The sequence below is a fragment of the Rhodnius prolixus genome, unplaced genomic scaffold, assembly GCF_049639745.1.
Source record: "Rhodnius prolixus isolate KJV_2025 unplaced genomic scaffold, Rpr scaffold_1, whole genome shotgun sequence".
Classification (NCBI taxonomy): domain Eukaryota; kingdom Metazoa; phylum Arthropoda; class Insecta; order Hemiptera; family Reduviidae; genus Rhodnius; species Rhodnius prolixus.
The window spans coordinates 8275032-8297720 of record NW_027411581.1 but is presented as its reverse complement, the minus strand read 5'-3'; the positions used below and the strand labels follow the sequence as shown (position 1 = coordinate 8297720).

The following is a 22689-nucleotide window of genomic DNA, read 5'->3' as shown; positions in this document are numbered from 1 at the left end:
CGAAACAACCAAAACGTTTACAACGTCATAATAGTCACTGCAAGCACTTTTTCTACAATCTCTGGGAGTTGAGATTACACAGAGCATTCTGTGCTCATTCAAAATCTTGCACCACTTCTTCACCTATGCATTGCTCTAGTTAACTAGGGACGCAAAAGCTTTTACAAGGAATAGAAAAGGGCTTTGAATTCTGTGCCAAAATGAAATCATGCTCGTACTGAGGTTTGAACCTCTATCTAAAAGGTAAAAACGGCATTGCACAAGGGCTGAGAGCTTCTATTTGTGTGCGTAATTCGCCAATCTCTAATGCGGAGACCAAACATGTACCAACCACTTATCATTTGGCTGGCTCCCACCACCTCCTCCGTATAAAATACTTGGCAGTTCTATTGGTAAGATAAGGGAAACATCCCACCAAATAATATTCTTATTATATTTTATTAAAATTTCGAGTTTTTATAGATAATGGCTATTTTATATTTTCACGAGTATCTTGCATCGTAATAGAGATTTGGTTTGACGTCGTACACGTCAAACACGCTTAACTGGTTTTAATAGACAACAGAAAAACGAATAAGTTGATTAATTCAATCAATCTGAAAAGGAACTATTTTTCTTTTTCTTCATTTTTCAGGTTAATGATGACAATTACAGCCACAAAAAGGAGATTCAAGTAGCTATTAATTTATAGACACGAGTGGAATATTGGGATTTGATTAGGAAGGCTAAATAGATAATAAATAATATTGCTAAGAGTTTAATGGCGAAAATTAACACTAACTAACTTAGGAACGAGTGTAAATTGCAATAACTAAATGGAGTAAACTAACTGAAGTAAACTAAAAAGTTTAAAAAAGTAAACTAAAGTTCTGAGCCTACCTGGCTTAACTCCTTTAAACATCACAGCCACATTTTCCTAGTTTTTCCCTAATTCTGTGACACCTCAACTAGTAAATTTTGTTTTCCCGACATCATTTAATTAAAACAAAACCATCAGATTGTAAATTTTCCAGGATTTTTTATCACTAAGAAATATGTAGATAACCTCAGATTGCATTCACAAGTTAGACAAAAAGAAACTGCAAACCTATCTTAGAGATGATGATCATAAGGCAAGTAAAAGAACTTTTATTTTATAAACATAAAATCCAAGTTCATGACAATAATAAATAGAAGTTTTTATAACAGTACCAATTTCACAAGAAAGGTTATATTACTAAGGTTACCCTCTCTTCTACCTTCATCACTAGCAGCAGTACAACAGATCAAATGTTATTACATTGTACAATCGATATAAAATGTAATTTTATCAATACGTAAAGTTTTCTTTTTTTTATCGATTATCTGTGTGACGTTATCAATTTGACTAGGACATTTTCAAAATACATTACCAACTTCTAGGAGAATATAAAATTACAGATCGTCGTCTAGAAGAAGAGGAAACAATAAACTGTCCTGTTGAAAGTGGGTTTTATGAAGCACACAGCTGGTATCTTGATCCGGGTAATGCACTCTCCCCATTATTTTATGATCTACATCCTCCGTCTTATGGGGGCCCACAAAATTCTTTACTTTCTCTCTAACTATTGTTAAGAGAAACAATTTGAGTAGAATTTTCGTAATTTAACTTTTTACCGGAAGTATTGAAAAAGTGTTACTTAGAAAATGCATTTGTTTGTGAACACTTATAGGCCGAGAAAATGACAAAACTTCACAGTCTTAAGAAATCTGACGGAATTTTACCGACCAAAATTACCTAATTGGTAATGGAGCACAACTTTACTGGCTGCAAACTTAATTTTTCTTTATTGAGTACGCAGAATCTAATGATTTTTTCTGTTTGTGTCAAGTTAATACTATAAATGGAAATAGATGCAGTTAGATAACATTCTCCCTAAGGCGAACTATTGTTCCTGCCCGTTCACCTAAACCACACTGTTGTTCTCACAACAGATTGGTGTTCAGTACCAAAGAGTCTTCATGGTCAACACCCAACCTCAAACGGAAAGAACTAAACAGGATGATTCAAACTTCTCGACAAACGATCGGGAACTTTCACTAAATAACCAACAACTAATCTACACAATGATACTCAAATCTATTCAGGCATACTGAATGAAACTTTAGAGCTTCCATTATCTACAGAATCCAATCATTTCAACAGTAAGTCTAGAGCCTGCCGAGCTGACTGCCGTCAGGCTAAAGAAATTCTTGGCATGTCAAAAACGGCTATAGTTGTTTTAAGCAGGTTCCGGATCCGCCAGTTGGTTCAGGTGTTGAGTGGACATGCGAATTTAGCGTACCATCTTTTCAAAGGCGGCCTTACCCAGTAGCCAATTGGCGCCACCGGCTGTGGTGAATCCGATGAGACGGTGCGGCACTTTGTAGAGGTGTGTCCCGTTTATTCTAAAACTAGATTTCTCGTCTTCGGGAGGTTAAATGTTCCCCTACCGGAGATTGTGGCATCTGGTAATCTTAACGAACTTTCTAAGGTTTATTCAGTGCACACTGTGGCGATTGAGTCGCCATGCTCCCTAGTGTCCTGTTACTACTTTATTAGTTTACTGTATTGGCATCTGGCAACCTTTAGCCGGATTTGTTTTTAAACCCCTGTATCTCTTATGTGATGAGAGGTGGGCGAGGAACAATGGGCATTTTGGATTGACTGCGTTCCTTCCCCTTTTTTGGTGGAACCGCCCTTTTTTATACAATCTACAAAAAAGTCTGGAGCCTCACAAAACACGGGGACTCAGAGCGGTTGTTCTGCTTCGGAGAGCTTTGAAGTCCCTTCGAAGTAACCTGACTAAGCGGATACAGACGCCCTTTAAAAGAAATATTGGTTACCCATCATACAGGCGTACGACACATAGGAAAAAAGAATTTTTTAAAAAAATTGAAATATTTAGAGATAGTTTTATTCGATAAGCACACTAAAAATGCTTTTGAAATTTTAATTTTTTTCTTTAATCACACTAATTCTAGTTATCATATAATTTGCTAATATATTATTTAATAAAAGCGTGTCATCCTACATGAAAAAAAGGACTGGTTTATAATAATGATTTGCAAAATATTTGTGCAATAAGATTACCAGCTATTAAACTAGCGGTAAATTGGCTAAGTGTCTTCAGGGATTTGACCGCCCTCTAAAAATTCCACATTCTTTCATTCAAATTTTTTTTTCTTTGCGTCTATCCCTAAACCAATATATATATGTATATATAATGTAGAGGGCAGGGAATGAACTGGCCGTATAATATACATATATTTTTTATTCAGTACGTGATAAATAACGGATGTTTATAAAAACCAAAATATAACCACACTCTACTGATTTCTTTTTCACTTTTTTTTTTTTTCTCTCTCTCTCTTTGTAATGCGCACTCTAGTAGAATTTTAATGAAATTTAAAGAATATATGTCAATGGATAAAATTTATCAATGTTATTCAGTAAATTTAAACAAGAATAGTCAATTTGTAAGTAGCGAATCTAAATTGATAGTGATTTCTTATCCAAGTTACTGAATGGAACCGCTGAATACTCATGTAAAGTAAAGTAATTTCCTATTTTTTCAGGCGGGCTTTACGTCCAACTACCTAATTAGGTGTCGTGGACGGAGGCGACTAGCATACTTTACTGCAAAATTTCTAATATTAACCATTAAAGGTATACATCGGGGAATATAGCCTAGTACCGCAATACATCTTAGCTTTGCGGGTCTAGCCTCTAACTGCTCGGCTATCGTGGCGACTAGCAAACATACTTTACTGCAAATTTCTCTTATTAACCATTAAAGGCATAGACCGGGGAATATAGCCTAGTACTGCAATACATCTTAGCTTTGCGGGTCTAGCCTCTAACCGCTCGGCTACCGTGGCGACTAGCAAACATACTTTACTGCAAATTTCTCTCATTAACCATTAAAGGTATAGACCGGGGAATATAGCCTAGTACTGCAATACATCTTAGCTTTGCGGGTCTAGCCTCTAACCGCTCGGCTACCGTGGCGACTAGCAAACATACTTTACTGCAAATTTCTCTTATTAACCATTAAAGGTATAGACCGGGGAATATAGCCTAGTACTGCAATACATCTTAGCTTTGCGGGTCTCGCCTCTAACCGTTCGGCTACCGTAGCACCTTAAATACTCATGTAATAACTTGTTTTACTTTCGTTCTTCTATGAAAATTAATTCTAAGAGACTTTCAATAAAGGAAATCTTGCAAATTTATGTCCAGCCCAAAGAAAACTTCCTAGATAAGTATACTTAATGTGTTAAGTAAAATATCCAGTTTAAAAAACAGTGTCAGCTTAAAAATGTAACGTAATGAAACGACATTGGCCGTGTTTTCAAACCGGATTTTCTAAAAATTTCTACCAATGAAATAACGAAATACCTCGCAGCATTCTCAAGAAAAAAACAAGTCTCCAGGACAGAATATTTCCAATTTAATGCTACGATTGTGTTAGTAACCAGTAACCATGGAATGGCATGGTTTCCAATAATACAAAAAAAAATTTCCCTGTCCAGGGCCAAAATAGTCATGTTTCAGCGACAACCCTCCCACCCTAACTTCAGGACCAAATGCGCATGATTGCACTTGTTCCTTGCCAATTTATTGTCCGGTATGTAGCAATGATAAGTTGGCAATCAGATGGATTTATATTTTTATTCTCTAGCGAATGACTCATATCTCAGTGTTGCCTTTATTTATAAATCTAGGTTTAGTAATGGACTTAAATCCGTAGACAAAATACAAACTATATATAAAACAGCTGATTCAGTTTTATTAAAGTTGAAAAACAAAAAACTAATAAACATTTGTCTTACTACAAATTACTCAACATTCTAACTCATATATTTTCTTTAAAAAGTTCAAAGCACGTATTTGTTACCAATATTATAGCGTACACCAAACTGTGGAGATGTTTTCAGAGCATATGTACCTTTCGAGCTCTACTCAAAAAAGGCACAAGGTAGACTGGAAACACAACGCTAGACACTGACAACTAGCTCTTCGTGATATCACAGCCACAGGAAGCAATGAAGGGCATGAAAATGATAGGTACCCGTCTTAAGGTTTTACGGAAACCAAGTGATAGTGTAGCGCCATTCATTGAGCTTATCCAGAAAAATTGTGATGCCACATTCGTTGGACAAACATCACAATATCTAAACAAGAGACTATACCAACACGACTGCAAAACTAAAAAACCTAATGATACCTTATCTGCTCTCACTAAACACCACTTAGACTTACAACACGAATTTGACTTTGACAACACTTCCATACTTGCGACTAACACCAACAGAAACAAACGGAACATATTAGAAATGATACACATTAAAAGACAACAAAAATCTATCAACTTTAGGACAGACACGAACAATCTTTCAAATTTTTACAATAACATTCTTCAAACAGTAACTTACCAAATTACTCACCACATACCTTAGGTTTTTCCAGCCCTATTGTTTTCACCCCTCCCTTACCTCTATATACTCGTAAACCCGCTTTTCCGTGAATCCTTAACAGTTATGATGATATACTCGTAGCTCTACATTAAACTTCACAAACTTTTTTATAATGTAAGTCATTCCAAATTATATTTATTATATTTATCTATCTATTTAATTTTATGTTTTAGAAATCATTTTTATTTATTTTTTCAATCTGTATCTATATTAGTGTAATATTCCTTTTGTACAGACCCTGAAGAAGGTAGTAAACATTACCGAAACGTTGGTATAAAGCAAAAAAGTTGTTTTTATTGATGACCGCACCTCGATATTCACCAAAAATCAACTTATCCAGAAATAGACTACAAGTCCTGGCATTGTCAGTATGTACTGTTATTGTTGCCCTAAGAGTAAGTTCGCGTACACTTTAGTTATATTGGCAAACTTAAACGATAATGCAGAGTATTGCTCACAGTTTATTGGTGACTGACTGATTCATTATTCCTGAAGGAAGAAAGATTACTGCCAATTTCAGTCAGTATTTTTATTTTTTGTATTTTTTGCCAAGCTTTCGATCTAGTGTCTAGGCCACCTTCAAGGCTTATTATTTATTAACAATTATAATATTTTTTACATTGTTAACACTAAAGATTAGCGTGTGTCCCCTGTCCTGACAGCTTTGTCTATTGACCTCCTTCTCAGATTAACAAAAATTCTACATTCTTTGGACTCCTACTTAAAAAAATTTTACTCCACCCACGCATCAACTTTAGATGTAACAATGTAAAAACAAAAATACTATATTTGGTAGCAGCATAAGCTTTGAAGATGACATAATCCCAAGGTCGAAAGGTGGCAAAAAAATTAAAAGAATATATACAGGTATATCTGAAATCAGTTGCAATCATTCTTACTCAAAATGTAATTTGTTATTTATCTTAGTTAATTGATTAGCGCAATATTTATTTTAATTATCGTTTGGTCGCTAAATCTTGACCTTGAAATTCTTTAGCAATTTTAGTAGGTATGTTAACAAGCAAAAAACTCTAGATATATATGAGTATAATGTTTTTTGCAATATTTGTTTTATAAAATTGCATAACTGTAAAATACTCATAAGTACAGTACAATGGTACTAATTTCACAAGAAACTAGGTACTTGTTTTTATAAATTGGCTAATTGCAAAAAGTGCATTAATATTATAACTTTTTTTAATGACGTATTTCACGTAATTGTTCACGTCACTGCACTACTTCCTCTTGTTGCGAAATTGAATTTTCACCAGCGATAAATTTTTCAAATTCCCTTTTTTTCTTTTTTTGAACTAATAGTTTTCTAGTGTTTTTTTTTTTATAAACAGAATAACCCAAAAATGAAAAACTTAGCGAAAATTCATAATTGGTATTTCATTTTGGTACTATCATGTTGTAAACACGACTGACGCTTTTTTAACCGGAAGAGATTTATAACTGGTTAACCATTTTGAATTTGAAACGTATTTCCGGCTATTAAGAGAATCTCCATCAGAAGTAGCACTTTTTATTTTTTTAACGGAAATTAGTTTTGTGGTAGTTGCAAGGGATGGATGAGAGACGCTTCTTTCTAAAGTCTAATATATCATTTCCGATCCAGAGTATAATTTTCAGTTGAGAATAACGAACTGTAGTAAGTAACAAGTAAAAAAATTTCAAATATTTAGACTTTGAAGGAAATAGCTAAGTTAGAACATTAAATGGGAGTCGCGCGTGTGTAAAAACTAGATTTTTTCAATTTTTCTTAGTTTTATTTTGCAAGTTTTAAATGGTTGCAACAGAAAAAAAGTAAATCAAAAGGTTAAATGATTAATTAATTTTATTGAAAGCTCACCATAAAACCTGATAACGTATCTGGGTTTTATGTTAGCTTAAATGTTTTATGTTTTGTCTAACAATTTAAGCTTCAAGGTCAATTATGTTTCGAGTTTTGCGCAATTAATGCGGAGGCTGTTTTCGACTAATTAGAAAAACGAAGAATACTTTACCGACTGCCACTTCTAATTTACATAACAATAATTGTTGGTAATATTATTTCAGTCTATGATACAAGTTCGTGATGCCTTTTTTTATACTACTTGGATATAAGCCCTTGCGACAGTATAACAGGGAAGATAGTTTTTATAATATTACGCAATTTTGGCTCGGTTATTCAAAAAGAAGCCAAGTTCCGGGGTGCTGCCCTATTTGGGAATCATACTGTTTTCTATTATCTATTTTAAATAGATTTCTATGTTAGCAGAACAATAACAAGAAAAAAAAAATGTATCAAATCTAGATGCCAAAACTAATCTGGTTTTAAGTCTAGCTGGGTCACTTGGAGGGTCTGCAGTTTTTTTCAGTAATTGAATCTGCGACTTTGCAGACGTTCGACTTTGAGTTTTGAATCTGTTTTAAGGAACTCCTGAGTACACTGTATCAGAATATGGAGCAAACGTCAGATCAGTGGCGAGTTCAAGATACAATGGCAGAGTAGTGAGACAAACCCTGGAACTCGTGAGAAAAGGAAGTGACTTTACTCTCTAGTTCTTCAAAGGGCTGGTACAATAAGCCTCTTTGTCTGCTAGGAATAATATTCAACCCGTATCCCAACGAATAAAATAATGTTACGGACCTAGTTATGCAAAGGGCAGTTACAAAGCAAATAACAAAAAATTAAAAATGCAATTATGTAGTAGTAATTGCCTATTTTTTTCAGGCGGGCTTTACTTCCAACTACCATTTTAGGTGTTTTGGACGGAGGCGACTAGCATACATACTTTACTGTAAATTTCTCATATTAACCATTAAAGGTATAGACTGGGGAATATAGCCTAGTACCACAATACATCTTAGCTGTGCGGGTCTAGCCTCTAACCGTTCGGCTACTGTGGCGACTAGCAAATATACTTTACTATAAATTTCTCATATTAACCATTAAAGGTATAGACTGGGGAATATAGCCTAGTACCGCAATACATCTTAGCTTTGCGGGTCTAGCCTCTAACCTCACGGCTATCGTGGCGACTAGCAAACATACTTTACTGCAAATTTCTCATATTAACCATTAAAGGTATAGAGTGGGAATATAGCCTAGTACCGCAATACATATTAGCTTTGCGGGTCTAGCCTCTAACCGCTCGGCTACCGTGGCGCCTTACAAACATACTTTACTATAAATTTCTCATATTAACCATTAAAGGTATAGACTGGGAATATAGCCTAGTACCGCAATACATCTTAGCTTTGCGGGTCTAGCCTCTAACCGTTCGGCTACTGTGGCGACTAGCAAACATACTTTACTATAAATTTCTCTTATTCACCATTAAAGGTATAGACCGGGGAATATATCCTAGTACCGCAATACATCTTAGCTTTGCGGGTCTAGCCTCTAACCTCACGGCTATCGTGGCGACTAGCAAACATACTTTACTGCAAATTTCTCATATTAACCATTAAAGGTATAGACTGGGGAATATAGCCTAGTACCGCAATACATCTTAGCTTTGCGGGTCTAGCCTCTAACCGTTCGGCTACTGTGGCGACTAGCAAACATACTTTACTATAAATTTCTCATATTAACCATTAAAGGTATAGAGTGGGAATATAGCCTAGTACCGCAATACATATTAGCTTTGCGGGTCTAGCCTCTTACCTCACGGCTATCGTGGCGACTAGCAAACATACTTTACTGCAAATTTCTCTTATTAACCATTAAAGGTATAGACCGAGGAATATAACCTAGTACCACAATACATCTTAGCTTGGCGGGTCTAGCCTCCAACCGCTCTACTATCGTGGCGCCTAAAAATTCAATTATGGTTAAATTTTATTAATGGGCCCCTTATTGATGATAACTTCAAAGAATATCAAATTTGCAGTATCTGAAACTCTCAGTTTTCAGTTCTCCTGACTATAATACACTCATTTACACAAATAAAAAAAAGTTACATTCTCTGTAATTTACGAACTCATAAGCAATAACAAGTTTACTGTTAAATAAACAGTTATTTTGTTCTTTAAAAAAAAGTCGTAATAATATATTAGGTTAATTGATATAAAGTAATCTGTTACGTACTGCTAGACATGGACGTAGTAACAAAAAATTATTTATCATATAAGTTGTAAAAAGTAAAAGCTCTAGTTAATTTTGTAATTACCAGTTACAGAATGTAATGTAATAATTATTTTTCTATCTAAATATGGTTAAATAGAAATACTGTACTTTCTACTGCTGAACAGCTGTACTACGCTAACTTCAAGCATGATTATATAAATGAGAAATTATAAAGTTTATTACATAAAGGCAATAGGTTAAAATGTCCACAGCTGGTAATAACATACAATTATTTATTATTTTAGTGTTTGGTCTATTTACTTTGTAAACTAAATGGAGATATACGAACAATGATGCCCAGGAGTTAAAACTACAACAACAAGAAGGAACTACGAGTAACTAACAGTTATACTTGCAAGACTTGATAGCTACCGAAGAAGTAGATGGGTTTTAATAGACCTGGGTACTGCTTTTCATTGAAGATGGAATATGTGCTAGAGCTTCTTGCTAGAGTTCTTTCGCCAAATAAAGGGCCTGTAAAGATCCCAGGACCTCTCAGTAGGGAAGAAGAAACGGGAGAGACAAATCCTGACCGGAAACTTAAATACGTAGTTCATTAACTCGAAAAAAGTTCAAAAAATAAAGTATATTGGTACTTCTGGTAATCTATAGAACTTAAACTCTCTGCGATTTTTTGTTTTTGAGGTTCAGTGGCTGCATCTCTCTATTACACACTCACGTCATCTAGTGAAAACCACTTTTCCCTACTCAGGAAACTCAACAGGAAATATTTTCAGTAAAAATTCTGCACGATTCCAACACTTTCTCAGAAGTTAGAAAAAGTAAAAAAGTTATTTCTCCGTCATTGAGAGTATAGGGTGTAAGTAAACGAAAGGTAACAGAGAAGGATTTCTGGGTAGGAAGTCTTTGAAGGCTTGAAATGGGAAAAAAAAACTAAACGCGACAAAGATAGAAGATGGGGGATAATGTGACTGGGAAAATAGAGGAAAGAGATCTAATAGGAGGCCTAAGATAATAAGATGGCCAGGCGCCACGGTTGCCGAGCGGTTAAGAGGCGAGACCTGCAAAGCTAATATGCATTGTGGTACTGGGTTTGATTCCCGGTCTTAGGCCATGGATTTTATTTAAAGGTTAAGAAAAGAAATTTACAGTAAAGTATGTTTGCTAGTCGCCTCCGTCCGCAACACCTAATTTGGTAGTTGGGCGTAAAGGCCGCTTGAAAAAAATAGGCAATTACTTTACTTACTAAGAAAGCCCTGAAAAGGGGTCTTTCAAGCAGAAGAAAAAGGGCAGAAGTTAAGGAGATAAAGAGACCTTGAAGGAAGGGCTATCTCTCAGCGATTGATGAAGAACCACTTATAAAATAGATTTTCCAGTAAGAGATTTCCTGAAAATGACTATAACACTGTACTCATCATTGTAAACATTTTTTTCGTTGAAAACGTTCGTTTCAAATATTTTTTCAGAAACTTCCACTTCCGGTTTTTTGAATTGAATTTTAAAAACTAATGGATCAATATGTTGCGAATAAGCTTATAGAAAATTCAAAACCGGAAATACAACTTTAAATGAATTTTTAACTTTGTTAAGATTTTTTTTTGTAAATTATGATCTTTTGGTTTACTTTGACCACTAAGTTTATATGATGAAAATTAAAAAATAAATAAATTGAAAAATGTTTATCTTAGTTGGTAGCTCACTCACGTAAATCTATTACTTCTATTTGATGTAGGAAAAACCCAATTTTCTCGAATTCTGAGGTGGAAAGAATGAAATAGGTTTTAAAATTCAAGAGTTCGAAAAAAATAAACTAAAAGTAAGAACCTTGATAAATGGCAGTAAAAGAGGTCTTGTGAGTTACACACCAGATTTTATTTATTACAGTTATACAGGTAGTAAGAAGTAATGTAATGGCCGCCAGTCAGTATGTAACACCTGCTTCAAAGAGAAGAAAAAGAGGCTGAAGTTTAAATTTAAAGACAACGTTGAGAAAATGTCAAGTTCAGGGCCAAAAAAAATGTTTTTAGTAAGGATGATAATATGTGTTCAAAAATCCTGCCCAAGGTTAACAGCATTGGAAGGCTAAGTCTATGATTTTTGGCGCTCATCTACTACCATTATATAATTTAATATTATCTTCCCTAATGTCGAGGGGAGTAATTTTATTTTTATTTTTTATATTAATAAACAGGATTCCCTTCTTGGCTGGCAATGGGATAGATAAGTTGGTTCAAAACTGCCTGTTCTACCTCTAAACATGACTGGTACTGAACTGTTCCGATTTAATGCGGAAACATGTTCTGTAGTATCTAATTCTATCTAGTACTATACACCATTCTTTAAAACTATGTATTTTTAATAATATTATTTAGGAACAAGGAAGGGATTAGCTATGCGGTTGGCTTACTGGACTCCCACGCGGAGGTCCCGCTTTGGAATCCAGCTGCTGACCCTTAGATTTTCTCTTCCTAGGAGCTTCTTACAGCTCACTGTCCGGAGAATGGACAGTCTGTCCGGAGGCCGGCAGTGCACTGAAAAAAGCTCCGGGCGCCAATAACCTAAGATGTTGACGCGCCTTAAATCATTTAAAAAAAAAAAAAAATTATTTAGGAACACTTCCGATTATCTATCAAATATGAAATTTCCGCGACTTTTCCTTCTTTAGTTCCTGAGGATAAACCCACACAAGAAAGATAACAAATGAACGTTTCAGACGAAAAGCTGGGATTACCGAGATGTAGTAGGTAAAATAGGGGAAAGAGCCTAGGAGCGGGTCCTGGAAGAAATTCCTCGAAATAGGAGAAAAAAACGCAGGAGTTTAGGTGCTGAGGATCGGATTGGAGAAGCTCAATTATCAATTAAACCATTAAGTAAGTAAGTAAGTAAGTAAAGTAATCGCCTATTTTTTCAGGCGGGGCTTAACGTCCAACTACGAATTAGGTATCGCAGGTGGAGGCGACTAGCAAACATACTTTACTGTAAATTTCTTTTATTAACCATTAAATGAAATCCAAGGCCTAAGACCGGGAATCGAACCCAGTACCACAATACATAATAACTTCGCAGGTCTCGCCTCTAACCGCTCGGCTACCTTGGCGTCCAATTAAACGATTAAGTATCAACTTACAGAATATATTTTTTTTTCTCTTATAGAGAGATTTTCTCGAATGGTATAAAGCAAGCATGGTAGAAAAAGGCTGCGCGATAGATCACTGCAGACTGAGGAAACACACGCTACAACAGCATGAAGCCTGAAAATCAAGCCGTGCCAGGAATGAAACTAACAAAATTTCGCTACTTCTGTTATGAGAAGCGGGCTATTGGGAGAAGAAAAGTCCATGTATTAGACTCAGGAGCCCCACCCTAGACTCATAAACCTAATCAAACAGACCGTACTGTCAGGGAAGTGCTCTAAATGGTGAACTAAGGGTCTAAATGGCTGACCCCCTACAGGATAACCTAACCTTAAGTTTAAATTTTGTCCGTTTTCTGCCACTATTAAAATTAAGTCATGTTTTTAAGTAAATGATAAGTAAATTGCGGTAAGAAACAGCCCCCCCCCAAAAAAAAAAAAATCGATTCCTGTAAAATGTCAATTTCAAAAAGTTGATATTACACGACTGCAATAACACCGTAGTAAGAGAAGTTAAATAGAAAGAAAGTGTAAATGTTTTTGCCGTAAAATAATCGATACTATAATCATAAGAAAGAAAAAAGCTGTTTGATTTACATAACAGTATGTAACCTCCTCGTTATATTATGTAGAAAAAAAAAATTGTATAAATAAACACATAATTATATCACGAGTTAATTAATAGTTGTTATATTACAGTATTAGTTTTTATTGTTACTGTTGTTACATATAACACCTTCCGTTTGTTTCTATAATAATAAAAAAAACAATTTTACGATAACTTCCTTATCATTTATAAACAATTTCTCTTAACCTGTCTCTCACCTGTTCTTATTGTCAGACATGTAGTAATAACTAATGGTAATTGAAATCATTTCTAACACTTCTACTAACTATAAATTTAAATAAGAAAGTAAAAAAAATTTCACTTTTAATGAAGAAAAAATGAAAATACCTCACGTAACTACATTTAATATTTAAGTTTCGTAAACACACGTTCTAGTGTCGACGGTGGTTCGTTCGTCTTCAGACTGCATGGTGCATACTGATAGATCTAAGTATTTTTATTTTGTCAAAAAACTGATTGTAATGATGGGGGGGGTTTTATCGCCGAACTTCGTGACATGTGTACACACTTCGAACATAAATTATACATGCTCCTTTTTGGTGTAATGACTTATTAGCTACTTTCACAAATATGATTATATTTCTTGGATGTCTTTATTTTAATTTATACTTGCTGGACTTTTTTTTTTTTTAGAATTTATAAACATGAAAGAGAGGGTTTGATAGAGTAATTATGTGAGTGAGCTTGTAAGGGGGAAGATATCCAGTTTCGAGACCCTCTTTGTTGCTGAAAGAGTTTTAAAAGAGCTAAAACCCAGGATCTTCGCGTAAGAAGCCAATGTACCAAATCAGAGCTAATGTTTTTCCCATTTTTAAAAAAATATCAAACAATCAAAATAGAGCTAAAACGAATTAATCAAAACCACGAGTGAATGGACAAAATTAAAGATTAATTGCCGCTGGAAATTATAAAATTTAAATTTCTTGTGTTCCAGCTTCTTATTACTATATCAACTTCAAGCTCCATTCCCTGTCAACCAACGAATATGTATAAATTTATTACAATAGAATTCTTTTACATAGAGATAATTATCTCAAAAGTATACGAGGTGTGTTCAAAAAGTAACGGGAATTTTTAAATTTCGCGGGTTAGGAGAGTCTGATTGTAAAATTTTTTTTTTTATTATGTTGGTACACATGCCCCTGAAGTACGATAAAATTTTCAGTAATATTCATTGTTTACTTCTTAAGTGGCAGCCGTTAAGGTTAGACGTGTTTTTCGAGCTTGGCGATTTTTGTTTGTTAAAAAAAATGGATCAAAGAATTTGTATTAAATTTTGCGTAAAAAAATGAAATAAAGTGTGTGAAATGTTAATAAAGGCATATGGTGAATCTGCTATGAGTAAAACAAGGATTTACGAGTGGTATAAGCGTTTCCAAGATGGCCGCGAAAACGTTGAAGATGACGAACGACCTGGACGTCCAAGCACATCAACAACCGATGAAAATGTGAAAAAAATGAAAGAAATGGTTATGAACGATCGCCGAATCACAATCAGAGAAGTCGCTGATGATGTTGCCATATCAATTGGCTCATGCCATGAAATTTTTTCGGATGTTTTGGGTATGAAACGTGTGGCAGCAAAATTTGTTCCAAAATTGTTGAATTTCGAACAAAAACAGCGGAGAATGGAAGTTGCTCAAGAGTCACTCAATGAAGTCGACAACGATGCGGATCTACTGAAACGTGTTATAACAGGTGACGAAACATGGGTTTACGGATATGATGTCGAAACTAAGGCTCAATCGTCCCAGTGGAGGCATTCTGGATCGCCAAGACCGAAAAAGGCTCGACAAGTGCGGTCGAATGTGAAGGTTATGCTCACTGTGTTCTTCGATTTTAATGGCATAGTGCATCATGAATTCTTGCCACAAGGTCAAACAATCAATAAGGAGTACTACCTACAAGTTCAACGCCGTTTGCGTGAAGCAATCCGAAAAAAACGCCCGGATTTGTGGCAAAACAATTCATGGATTTTGCACCACGATAATGCACCTGCTCACACTTCATTGCTTGTTCGTGAATTTTTGGCCAAAAACAAAACTTTAACGATGCCCCAGCCTCCATATTCGCCAGACATGGCTCCATGTGACTTTTTTCTATTTCCAAACATAAAGAGAACATTAAAAGGCCGTCGTTTTACAAGCATAGATGACATTAAAAGCGAATCGCTGAAAGAGCTGAAAGCTATCACAAAGATCGAGTTTCAGAAGTGTTTCGAGGATTGGAAAAAGCGCTGGCACAAGTGTATTGTATGCGAAGGGGACTACTTTGAAGGCGACAATATTAATGTAGATGAATAAATAAATATTTTTTTCAAAAAACGAAAATTCCCGTTACTTTTTGAACACACCTCGTAAATCCGATTCCTTAACTAGATCGGTTTCCTGAAGTTATTGTGCGATGGAATCCGAGATAAAGATCAAAATGATTATTATACTTAATCAAACTGAATAGACAATGAACTAATCGACTAGAACAGAAGTTGTGGTTCAATAGATTTCTTAGATTCGATCAGTTATATCAATTGTTTTATGTTGTAACAAAGTTGCCCGAAGGGGAATATTTTAAATCACTTTTAGAGATAAGAAAAAATAAAAAGCTACCAGCTAATATAAGTCTATGATATAAAAGTGTTTTAATCGATTCGATTCAACTCGATAAATTGATCGATTAAATGGAATTAATATTTAATTGGAAAAAATTATTTCCTGGATAAAATGGAGTTTTTATTTTGCCCAAGGTCTTGGATCAGCAGGATATTGAACTCTTAGGAGAACACCACAGTTCTATTCCTTAACAGGGCTTCAGTTGAGACACTTTTTACAGTACAGCCCAAGAAAATAATAAAATACTTTAATTTACATTAAATATATATACAAAAGTAAATAAGAAAATAGAAAATGGCATGGTTTAGCCGGAGGTTGATGGAAACTAACAAAAATACTGTTTCCTTCATAACTTAAACGTTTATAAGCAAGATACAATAATTAAATATAATGCAAGTAAGTACTTCAGTGAGTATAAAATGAGTGTTCGGTAACAACAAAAAAATAATTATAAAAAGACAGTATGAAATTGAGAAACATAGGTGTTCACATAAAGCACCACACATACAATGCAATTACCGATACACTATAAAGTCGGAACTGTCAATAGTTATTAAATTCCGAGTAAAGTTTACCAAAATGTTTACAGTCTGAGAAGTTTAGAAGAGCTCTTAGGGAGGACTCTGTTAAAGAACGAACCCCAAGGTACTAGGGACAATGTCGTACCTATCCCTGAGATTATAAAGCGAACAAGCTTCTCTGTCCCCTTAACCTTTGGTTGCCTAAAATTAAAAAAAAAAAAAAAAAAACAATAGCTCTGCTTTCAGTCTGATCAACCAGCGGAATTCAATCTCAAAAACGAAAGAGGATTCTACAGAAACGAGAAAAAAAATCTTGGATGATTCCGACGCCTCCCTGAGCGCCAGTTTCATTTTCACATTTCATGATCATCTCTCACCTATTCAGGCGAAGGAAGTGGGGGGTTATTAAAAAAAATATACCGGGGACATAACCGTAAACGAAGGATGAACGTAATGTTTAGTTTAATTGTATGAAAATTGCTCTAAATTTATATTCGTTATTCTATTTGTACGGCATAACTTCTCTAGGAGAGTAGGAAACAAAACGTACTGTATCTTTCACTTATTCCAATAATCTTGTAGATGGTTAGGTAATTTATGCTTTGACACTAACATAAACTTATCCAACAGTAATGAACAATAAAAAGTAGTTTCTCACTACATCTAGTAAATATGTTACATTAAATTATTACTAACGTATTCAAGTTATTGTTATAGACGCCGTTATAATAATAATAAAACTTCTTTATCATTAATTTTTTTTTTTCTTTTTGTATAATTAGATACTGTATATATTATTCAATAGTGCGTTAATAGATCTATGAGAATTAGACGAAAATATAAAAATGTAAGCAGGGAATATTCTATGAATAGTTAATGAATAACGGATCACAGTGTCTATTCAATAAATTAATAAAAAAGGAAAGAAGTAACTATATATTTATAAATCATTATTATTAAAGTGTTCCCTTATTTGATTATGTACAGATCATATAATAGTAATGAAGTACCAATATATTCTCTCTTTTAGCCAAATAAATAATAACTCATAAAATAATGAATAAAATGAAAATATGTAAAAGAATCTCAGGAAACAGCTACATTACAACCATCTCAATAAGTAACTGAAAACATTGGAATATTCATAAAAAGTAAATTATCAGAAGAGTTAATTAAAAGACCAAAAACTTTGATGAAGTTTTCTAAGTTCTTCGATAAAAAAAAAAATGATAAGACTGAATGTAATGAAATCCACAAGAAATGGAGATGGTTTTATAGCCGGAACAACATTCCTTTAAAGCAGTGGTTCTCAACCAGGGTCGTCCCTCGATGAGTCAACTCTTTTCGGGAAGGTGATTGCAGTAGAATAAGTTGATAGAGTTGATCACCTTAGAGTAGGTATTGCCGTCACAAGAGGCTTATTATCCCATCCTCAGGGTCTAGTAGGAGAATTTCCCTTTTTTTTCTTTAGGAAGCAGTGGTACCCTTCCAGCCAATTTAGCGGTTATCATCTTCTCTTGTCTCCAAGTGCCATAAACTTCATACGTGAAACTAACGATTGCAGCGCAATCAAAGAGAGTATGAGGAAGTTTCTATTTCTCTTCTCACAAACTACACAAGAGCTTTAGCCTTAGTCTTTGAAGTATTTTTTTAACACTTACTATACCCAGTAAGTGAACTGGTATACCCTCAAGGTCATGGATGAGACCCAAGGCTTGCTTACTTGCGTGTACTCAAAGAGGTGTGACACTCATCTGCCTTGACATTGCAAAAACAAGTACATACATGGTTTTTGATTGTTCTTATCAATCGCATGCTGGCCATAAGCAAGATATCTCTCCAGCCAAAAGTCCAAATGGATAAAGGTGACAGACTACCTAACAATGGGAACAGCAACCCGGTTTTTGCCACTGAAAGACAATCAAGAAAAGGCAAGCCTGAATATTGTTTCAAAAAAAATGAGAATATCTGTGAGTAGTTCTTAGCCCAATATAAAATCTCAATTTGACAAAATGAATACAAGTCGTCGCCACTTTTTAGGAATCATCAGAAAAATCTGCACACAGCAGTAAAGAATTAAAGGAGGAAGAATACTTAGAGAAAATATTTATATTTTTGGGAAAGAATATGATGTAAGAAGCCCTAATTAAGATAATTTAATTAAAAAATTAATGAAAACTTTTAAAATTTGTCAAAAACTAACCTATATGGGTTCCATGATCAGCTCAACAACTCCAAGACAATATTATGTCTATATACATTAAAAAATAATCTTAGCAAACAGTAACAAATCAAGTTCGAAATTTAACTAATATGGCTAACATGCTGTCAAAAGGTGTATTTTTTATTAAAAATGTTTAGTGTACTGAAAGAGCCAAGCACTTTTGCAATACAGCTGTTAGATTAATGCCTAGAAATAAACAGTAATTAGGCTTATCCACCAATTCATGACAGAGCTCCCTAGTGGTGTAACTAAATCACTCAATTCATAGGTTATGTGTCCAAGGAAGAGAAATGCTTTACTTTTGTGTGGTTTCAGTGAATTTTTGTACAATTGCAAGAGTTACTCAGTTTTTGTCTGCACTCAATAATTAATTATTATAAAAAAATTAGTAGGTACGCTATTGAAGAAAGCAATTCAATTCAACAATGAGGAAATGATCAGAATTTCTTGAGGTGAGTTTTTTGCTTGAACTTATCAAACTATAAATATGCCATTATTTTTTTTATTGTTTTAATTGTAATTACTCAAGGATTCGAATTAAGTTATTTAAAGAGGATCGTGTGTCAACAATTACAGTATTTAATTTCTACCTTAAAAGTTGTTAAACTAAAAATATTCTACAAGATCATGCTTGCTATACCTTTATCAGTTTTGGAAGGTTTTTGTACAGCCATGTTCTTTCAAAGTTTGAACGCACTATTTTCACTACCAAACTCCCGCACCTGTAAAAATTATTAAATAATCTTTTTATTAAGAAAAAAAATCTCCAGGAAAAAACATGGTTAAAAATAAATTACATTAAACCTCCATCATAAAGCCAAGAAGTCGAATAATTCTTAAAAGGGGCTTACAATTTATAAATTACCCTAATTAAACTCAGAAACAATATGAAAAGAGTAGTTTCTCTGTATAATATATTAAGCTGGAAATAATTTGATAATTTATAAGAATGATTTTTAAAATCCATTTCTTTCTTTTATCAAGATTTATTTTTGTATCTTTTAGTTCATAGATGGATTCTAATCTATGAAGAACAGATGCTAACTTTCTGGATTTACCAAAAAGTAAAATTACTCCACCCCAAAGAAAGTGATATCCTTATTGTAGAATGTTTTATCAGTTGCAATTGTTCAACAAATAGTCAAAGGAAATAAATTTTTCATACGAAAGTAAATACCAGGTATGTAAGTAAAACAAATTCAAATTGAATTTCATCTCAATGAAAGAAAGTATTTATAAAAATTAATTTAGCTTTAATTGAACTTCACTTATCTCGCCATATTGGATAGAACAAATCAGTGAAGAACTTTTGGAAACAGAAATATTCTTGCAATCAAAAATCAAGAATTTACCAAGTAAATCCTTTAATCCAAAGGAATAAAACAAATTTTAAATGCATTTCATCTCCATGAAAGAAGGATTATTTAGAAAATTTAGTTAGTTTTAATTTACTTCATTTTTTCTGGCCATATTGGATAGACCAAATTCATTTCACCCTGAATTTTAGTAGTATATTGTTTTATAATTATCTTTTTGATAACGAATATTTCTTATACACATTATTAATGCTTAATTCCTGCTTAATAATTACTTTTCAGCTTAATAGCAGATATCTTAATTTATTATTAAATTAAATTCACTTACTGACTGAAAGTTGAAGCCATGGCAGGTCACAGATTAACTGAGAATTATGACGTATCAGTTCATCAATGCTTCCGTCTTTAAATTTAAATAGGTAATTATTTTTGTTTTATTGTAAAACATATTTATATATTTTAAAATTATTTTTAACTATAATTGCTTTATTGTCTATTAAATTGATTAATGAAATATTTAAATTTTTACAAACTTAATAAACAATAAATTTTATTCAAATAAAATTTACAACTATTTTTGTAGTTAATTAATAATTGTAAGAGAATTTATTTTGTTTATAGTTTTCTTTTTTATTAAATAAAATTTATAATATATAAGTTAATATTTTTGGATCCTTAGTATCAACCAAGTTCTATTTTAGAGACGCCATTACAGCGGCCCCAATTAGTGGGATTCAATTATCAAATGGCAATTATTAAGATTGTCTTATTAATTGTAAAGTGAAAAGGTTGTTCTTAATTGTTTGATTAATTAGTAATTAAAAGAAATACACTTTCTTAATGAATTAGTGAAGTGTTATGAACTAAAACCTTGGAAATTTTATGATGAAACAGAATCTGAACAGTCGCCGTGCAGGGAATTAATTATTGGTGAGTAGGCACTATTGTTTGTTAGTTAGGCTGAAATTCAATTAATTTTATCCAGTTTTTATCAGTTTATTAGTCATTGAAAGGTAAAATGAAGTTTTCATGTTTTACTTGTTCATTCGCAAAATTATAACGTTTGATTTTTGTTGTGAGTCTAAATCCTTCAGTCGAAATGCAGTTTTTCTAAGCATCTGCTAGCTGTTGTTACTATGTTTTTGTAAGTAATCCCGGTTTTGTGAGCTTAAGAAAAGGCTTGTAATTTTTTTACTTTCTGTTTTCAAACTAGTTTTACTTTAATACTTCTCTATTATACATTTCACTATTCATGTGATATAAAAATCTATGCTGGAGTCTCTCGGCTCTACACGGAAATATTGAGATTCAAGAACAATGTTGGTAGGTTATTTAGTTTTCTTGGTATGAAAAGACACCCAGTGTGTCTCTACAGAGGCCCTCTAAGATAGTTAGGAATAGTGGAGAAAAGCTTTAGGCGTAAATTTCTCAATAGTAATGTAGATTAGGAACACGTTACATCAGTATAGAAGCATAATGTGCCCAAATTATGGAAACCCAATCTTACACCTAGAAAATTTTAGAAATCTCTTTTCAAATTATTTCTGAAGCACTTCATGTGCTCAGTGAATTTGAAAAATTAAATTTCAGATCAGATCAAAAACAGTTTCATCAATCTGTTGAGCCTAGTTTCTAAAAGTTTGATATAGTAGGACCGCTTTGTAGGGTAGAAACGTGTAACCTCAGAAATTCATTTTTTTCCCCCCCTTGGCGTGTCAACCTCTAAATTCATTGGTGCCTTACAGCTTGGCTTCTTTTCAGCTGCCGGCCTCTGGAAGACAGTTGTAAGAAGCTCCTTACGTACTTATTTAACTGGCTTCTTCTCCAAGTATCTCTATTTTAAGCTTTTCGTCTCCATTAGGTCACTCCGATTATAGACATAGACAGATCTTCTTCACTCCAGCATTTACTCGGACGCCCTCTTTTTCTCTTTCCGGGGAATAGTTTTCTTGTCATTGTCTTGACCATCCTCTTTTTCTGGAAGTCTTGCAACAGGTCCCAGCCAGCTTGTTCTTTTTGATTTCATTAAATATACAATTTATTTATTTATTCGCTTATACTCGTAAGTATATTCCCCCGAATGAAACGTGCTATATCTCCTTGACCTATCAGATCGTCCAATTTTTGGTAGGACCAAATCCGTCGGGTACCTTGCCTACATACTTGCCTAGATCTCTAGGACTTCCATGGAAATCCAGTCTCCTAACCTTTGAGCAGATAACTTCCTTTTCATAATATTAATTCATGTCAAAAGTATTCGTAATAATTCTTTATTCATGATACGTTATGACCGCTATTTAAAATATCTAATTATACAAAGTGAAGAAGGAATATTTTGTTTCTTCATTAAAATGTATTAAAAACTTTTTTCAATTTGGGGTTCAGAGATCCTCTCCGAAACCGAAACCACTCCTGACGATAATTGATCAGAAGGTATAATTATAATAAAATAGGTAATTAGTATCTGTTCTAAAGTATCTACAATTCTAAAAAAGTAATGTTTTAATGCTCCCTATTTCAAAGAAAAGAACTTTGAAAGATAAAGGATATTCCATTATCTAAAGCTAGGGTTAAAGGGCAAGATTTGGGATCTCAGTCCCTAGATATAGCCTTCTTAAAACTATCAGGTTGAATAACCCTAAGAATATGGTATCAGAAGGCAAGGAGGTCATAAATTTCAGTTCAGTTAATTTGTTATTATGTCC

The 22689-nt window shown here is 33.7% G+C and overlaps 2 protein-coding genes across 5 annotated transcripts in view; one reads left to right on the top strand and one right to left on the bottom strand.

Moving 5' to 3' along the window:
- The window catches only part of smash (smallish), a 203188-nt gene extending 184400 nt beyond the window's left edge, over positions 1–18788 (bottom strand). The window contains exon 1 of the mRNA XM_074130655.1: positions 18648–18788. The gene's annotated coding sequence lies outside the window, so the exon portion shown is untranslated. The remainder of the gene's footprint in view (positions 1–18647) is intronic.
- Positions 18789–18889: 101 nt separating this feature from the next.
- Positions 18890–22689, top strand: part of LOC141460049 (uncharacterized) — a 68185-nt gene continuing 64385 nt past the window's right edge. For 3 of the 4 annotated variants that reach the window (XM_074139702.1, XM_074139909.1, XM_074139983.1), the window contains exons 1-3: positions 18890–19120; positions 19674–19848; positions 20267–20403. The gene's annotated coding sequence lies outside the window, so the exon portion shown is untranslated. Of the gene's footprint in view, positions 19121–19673; positions 19849–20266; positions 20404–20997; positions 21129–22689 lie in introns of those variants that run through there. The other variant, XM_074139765.1, reaches the window with a different exon arrangement.